At 45.6% G+C, this 6,367-nt stretch overlaps 1 long non-coding RNA gene across 1 annotated transcript; it reads right to left on the bottom strand.

Moving 5' to 3' along the window:
• Nucleotides 1-221: 221 nt before the first annotated feature.
• On the bottom strand, nt 222-1,686 carry LOC124684218. The gene is made up of 5 exons (XR_006996948.1): nt 1,642-1,686; nt 1,136-1,222; nt 1,017-1,034; nt 879-916; nt 222-642 (listed from the first exon to the last, which is right to left on the bottom strand). It is a non-coding gene; the product is annotated as an uncharacterized LOC124684218 (long non-coding RNA).
• Nucleotides 1,687-6,367: the final 4,681 nt, after the last annotated feature.

The following is a 6,367-nucleotide window of genomic DNA, read 5'->3' as shown; positions in this document are numbered from 1 at the left end:
CTGCAATCTTTTATCTGAGAAGCTTTAGAAAATTATTGCTCATCAGGAAGTAGTTTCGGATATTATATTACAAGAGCCAAGTATACCTAAAAAGCTGAAAGGATAAAGCTCTATTTTATCTATATGTTTAAGTGATTGCCTTTCTGTAATAGGTCTCAAGTCAGTTAGTAGATTAAACACTCGCAAGCATAAATTTTCAGCATTGAGAAGACACTATATTTAATCTTACTCCTATCGTTAATTCCTAGCACCTAATTATAACTAATCCTAGCACAGAAAAATAAAACTAATAGCCTACTATTTTCAGATCCACACAAACAACAAATGAGAGACAGGAGAGAGCACCTCGTCGTGCACTGCTGCTCGTTAACAACAAACGAGAAGATCCACACAAACGATGACACGCTGCAAATTCTATGATTACGTAATGGATCTGGTCCTCTTAATTTCCACAAAAAAATAATACAGTGACAAAAGGGAATCTCAGAGAAGATGAATGCTCGGAGACAAACCTCAACCATGCTGCAGGAAGAATGACAAGTCAGGCCTAGAAGTTCTGTGTTGCCGTTGAGCACAAAGGAACTTCACACCTTTGCATTGTCTGGTACAGTATAATGTATGCGCTTCAATATTTGGTTGTCTCTGTTGGCAAATCATCCATTATTCAGTAAGCAAAAAATACATGAGTGGCCAATCTCAGCTCACTAAGACATAGGTGGCAACTATGTAAATATTTGTTTTTTCCGGTGAAAACAACAATTAGCGTTGATATTTCTTTTGCAGAACTAACCCATAAATGCATCCCATATATTAGCACGTATGTGAAATCCTAACTCATAAATACATCCCATATAACAATAGAAGATTGAGTCTATTACCTTTGGTCGACACGGTGGTGCAAAGTGAGAATGCAGTACTGCAACAGAGAATTAGTCATCAAGTCATTAGATTAAAGGTTGGAAGTTGGGTGTCGGAAGTTGTTGATCCATACACACATAGGAAGAGCCACTGCTTACCAATAAGACCCGGTCGACCTGAGCAAAGCAATGAAAAGGATGATGAGGGAAGACACGACTAAATAATGGATGCCAAATTATAAGATGACAGAGTGAGGTGAGGAACCCATCGCTGATACCTATATTCAGTCTCAAGACAGCTGGGCAGGAGGTGATGGTGGTGACGAAGGTATGAACAACGTGGCTAACCGCCCTATAACTTCAATCTGTTAATAGGTGAACAAATAGAGATGAAAGTAAAATATCTACAGCAAGGGGAGCATATGAATAGTGGTATTGATTCAACTACATATGAAATGCAGAAAACAAATAGAGCACATCTTTTCTAGAAGCAGTAGCTGCAGATCTTAATGTACGAATCCTAAATAATTTGGAGGCTAAAAGAAGACCACGTGCCAATTCAAGCATAAATCATCTGTATCCAAAGTATCCATTTCCAGATAAAAATTTCAGAGACAACTTTCTCTACAGATTAATCACTGGAAGAATTGTTTCTTTTCTTTCTGCTAAACAACAGAAGACATGTTAAGGAATAAATATTCAGGTATTTAACCAAATGAGCGAGCAAGTTCTTCTTGTTAACCAAACTTGAGGCATGGAACAATTTCTATGAATCTTTGCTCACCTTGTTGCAGAAGGTTGGGTGTTGCTCTTCAAGGCAATAGATGTCTTCTTTGAAGCCTCTCTTCACCACTCCTTCTCCGCATGACACTATAAAAGCCAGGATGGACAATCAAACCGTGACACGGAATCTCAAGCAACTTCCATATAGCAGCAATCTGATGTGTGAAAGGGAAATAAAATCACGGTAACTCACATATAATGAGATCTGAGTTTTATAATTTGATTTCAGAGATGAACCTAGACAAATATCGCAATATGCTGCTCAATCCAGAAAAAAATTTATCATGCTATTTTATTAATGATAGCTTGCACATGCTAGTGCCACACGGAAGTTAGAAAATACACTACAAATTCAAGTCACATATGTGAGTGAGGTAATATATTTTACATTAGCTGCAGCTAAATTTCAAATATAAACATTACATGGATTAATCTTCCGCTATAACCTGCTAAGATTTTTCATAGAACATCAAAGATAAATCAAAATCTGAGATGAAAAGGAGAGAAGTGAGATAGATGGTAACCTGCTAGAGAGAAACCGAGAAATTGATAGGAGAGATGGAAAGGTTGGGATCCCCTTGCAGGGGACACGGAGATCGGCACCAATCCGGTGGCAAAGCCGTGAGGATGGAGATGAGGTGGAGCACATCCTCCTCCTTCATGGCGGCTGAGCTGACTCGAAATTGAGGCAATCGTACTGCTTGTTCCCCATCCATTGGAGGAATAAGGAGATCAAAACACCCCTCTTCTCGATGTCTCCTCGTTCTCTGCCTCCTCCCCTTCCTCCCATCCCTGGCGGCGGCGCGGCGCTGCCCCCGGCGATCCACATCAAGCTCCGCCTCCTCATCCATGGAGGGATGCTTCCCTTTGCCTCTCCCTACTCTAGCCATGGGGAAAACCAAAGGATGAAAAGGAATTGGAGGAGAGATGGAAAGGAATGAAGAAGAGATGGAGGCGTGAATTGGGGGGAGAGATGGAGGTAGGGATTGGGGAGAGAAGCAGGCTTACGATTGGCTGCAGCAATAGGCTGCTGTGTCCACGGGCGGCGCCGCTCCCGCTCACTACTCAGCTCGCTCGACGTCGTCGCTCCACCGGCGCGCTGCTCCCGCGGCGCTGCGCTCCATCACCGGTGCCTCTCCTACGCCTCGACCGGCGCGCCGCTCCCGCGCGCTGCGCTCCAGCAGCGGCGCCTCTCCCGCGCCTCGTCGCTCCATCGGCGGCGCCGGGCCGAGCTCATGGTGTGGTGGCCGCGCGGGGGGCGAGCAGGGGAGGAAGAAATCGCGAGGCAGGCTGCGGGGAGAGGATTGGCTAGGGTTTGGCAGCCACGCGCGACGGGAGAGTCTGGGCCGAGCGGGCTTCACAGGACCCGTGGATAAAATGCGGGTCTGCGGGAGGGCCTCGCGCCCTGGATGGAATGGCTGGCCGAGATCGCGCCACGTCAGCTCGATCGGACGGCCCAAAATCCAAACGCCTGTGAGAGTCCCATGGGGGTGCAGCAATCATACCGTGAGATAGCTAATGGGCCAAGGACCACTGTTCAATATTCAGCATACTGTGAACAATACATGACAATATACGGACATGACCTTCCATCTGGCGAGGACGGGTTGGGCGAGGACGCGGGAGCATCTAGACCCGGGTGCCAAAAGACATTTCCGTCAGTAATGTAGACTTTCAAATTGTCTTCCCCAACAATAGTTCCTTCCTGTTGTTCTAATTAAAATATTTTCTTCCTTCTATGTTTCCCATTTGCAATCAAATGGAAGTATCTTGTGTTACTTCCCCCTTCTTGGATATGCTTAACTTTAGCTCAACAATCATCATTTAGTTCGCTTTATGTTTTTTGGGCGGTTTAATTCTTCGATCCCAGTGGTTTATTTGCATAAATATAGACCAATTAGTTAGCTTATGCCTACATCGTCTGTCACATATCACACGTGAAACCAAAGAAGTGCAGATCGCAAAAAAATAAAATGATAACAACGAAGAACGGCGCCGCAACGCGCGCAAGGTCCATCTAGTAACACACTGGGCCTTGGGTCGGTTCTACCACTACAGGAATGGCGACATACGCCGACGGCCGTGGCGTACGCCGACGGCCAAATGTCGGGGCCGTCGGCGTATGGCCCGGCACGGCCAGCCAGCCCGTCGACCCTCGGCGTATCGTTGCCGTCGGCGTAGCGAAGTCTACGCCGAGGGCAGCCCTCGGCATATATTTGGCCCTAGGCGTAGACAGGGCTACGCCGACGGCCACCCTCGGCGTAGGCCATTTTTTAAATTTGTCTAATTTCTAAAAATCATAACTAATTCATATGATGTCAGAAAAATGCGTATGAGGTATCAAAATATTCAGAAAAACATCCTCTATCCGTTTATGTCAAAATCATGCATATTTGAATCATGTACAGTACCATTTTAATATAGAAACAATTCAATCACTTTCTTTCTTATATGTCATCAGGTTCCCGTTTTAGCCAGATGACAATTTAAACGAAGTCAGAAAATCTCGCGGAGCCGCATGACATCATTTTATGTGTCCTAGTAACCACTCCAAAAGATGGAATTGGGATACGGCAATTATTTTAGAAAACCCTTCACGAACAGGGCTATCAAGTCCGGAGTTCTATGGAATTTAGGGCAAATGAGTAGAAAACGGCCCGTGACACCGCATTTTTTGTCGGAACGAGTCCATATTTGGCACGTGCGTGGTCCCTGGGATGGGAAGCAAGGCTCCGGGAGCGGATTTCCAATCCGACCCATGGGCGATGGTTTTTTCATTTTCGGGGTGCCAAAACGGGTTTTTTTTGTGGAGTGACTACATGGGGTGCATTTTAGTATTGCGCGAGACCTCCGCGTAGTGGTAGGACACCACCTTCGCACCACATATCACATGCCATATGTGCGCGCTAGCTATCTGGGAATCCATGCGGCTTCCTACGGTGTCCCGCCGAATCCGCTGGAAAGTGATCGGATTTGAACTAGGGCTACACTTTTCGTCGCTCAATAAATTCCGGGAAAAATGTTATTAGGTCTATGACACATCACTTTATGTGCGAATTTTTTTCCGTTTAGCGCGATGGCAAACGGGTGCACCAGCGCGCTAGGTACGGCCATACCGCATCTCCGTGGGGGCCCGTTTTGGCCAAATGACAATTTAAACGAAGTCAGAAAATCCCGCGGAGCCGCATGGCGTCATTTTATGTGTCCTAGTAACCACTCCAAAAGTCGGAATTAGGATACGTCAATTATTTTGGAAAACCCTTCACAAACAGGGCTATCACGTCCGGAGTTCTATGGCTTTTAGGGCAAATGAGTAGGAAACGGCCAGTGACACCGCATAGTTTGTCGGAACGAGGCCATATTTGGCACGTGCGTGGTCCCTGAGATGGGAAGCAAGGCCCCGGGAGCGGATTTCCAATCCGACGTGGGGGTAATGGTTTTTTCATTTTCGGGGTGCCAAAACGGTTTTTTTTTGTGAAGTAACTACATGGGGCGCATTTTAGTATTGCGCGAGACCTCCGCGTAGTGGTAGGACACCGCCTTCGCACCACATATCACATGTAATATGTGCGCGCTAGCTATCTGGGAATCCATGCGGCTTCCTACGGTGTCCCGCCGAATCCGCTGGAAAGTGACCGGATTTGAACTAGGGCTACACTTTTCGTCGCTCAATAAATTCCGGGGAAAATGTTTTTAGGTCTATGACACATCACTTTATGTGCGAATTTTTTTCCGTTTAGCGCGATGGCAAACGGGTGCACCAGCGCGCCCGGTACGGCCATATCGCATCTCCGTGGGGGCCCGTTTTGGCCAAATGGCAATTTAAACGAAGTCAGAAAATCCCGCGGAGCCGCATGGCGTCATTTTATGTGTCCTAGTAACCACTCCAAAAGTCGGAATTAGGATACGGCAATTATTTTGAAAAACCTTTCACAAACAGGACTATCACGTCGGGAGTTCTATGGCTTTTAAGGCAAATGAGTAGGAAACGGCCCGTGACACCGCATAGTTTGTCGGAACGAGGCCATATTTGGCACATGCGTGGTCCCTGGGATGGGAAGCAAGGCCCCGGGAGCAGATTTCCAATCCAACCCATGGGCGATGGTTTTTTCATTTTCGGGGTGCCAAAACGGATTTTTTTGTGAAGCAGCTACATGGGGTGCATTTTAGTATTGCGTGAGACCTCCGCGTAGTGGTAGGACACCGCCTCCGCACCACATATCACATGCCATATGTACGCGCTAGCTATCTGGAAATCCCTGCGGCTTCCTGCGGTGTCCCGCCGAATCCGCTAGAAACTGACCGGATTTGAACTAGGGGTACGCTTTCCGTCGCTCAATAAATTCCGCAAAAAATGTTTTTAGGTCTATAACACATCACTTTATGTGCTAATATTTGTCTGTTTAGCGTGTTGACGAACGGTGCACCAGCACGCCCGATACAACCATTTCGCATCTCCCGAGGGAGCCGTTTTGACCACATGGCAAATTGGGCGTCATATTTGGATTCCTCTAATTTTTAGGTTCAAATGATGATATGGATGTTATATTTAGATTCCTCTCATTTTTCTGATCGATTTAGACATATTATTTGTGGAATTTCGATTTTCCGATTTAAATATATTAATTATTTCATATTAAATATTAAATAGAAAAAGGACCAAAAAATAAAATAATTTTATTGTTATTTGAATTCAATATTATTATTACTTATATATTCATTGTTGT

The sequence above is a fragment of the Lolium rigidum genome, chromosome 1 (genome assembly GCF_022539505.1).
Source record: "Lolium rigidum isolate FL_2022 chromosome 1, APGP_CSIRO_Lrig_0.1, whole genome shotgun sequence".
Lineage (NCBI taxonomy): Eukaryota > Viridiplantae > Streptophyta > Magnoliopsida > Poales > Poaceae > Lolium > Lolium rigidum.
This window is presented reverse-complemented; position numbering and strand designations above follow the sequence as displayed.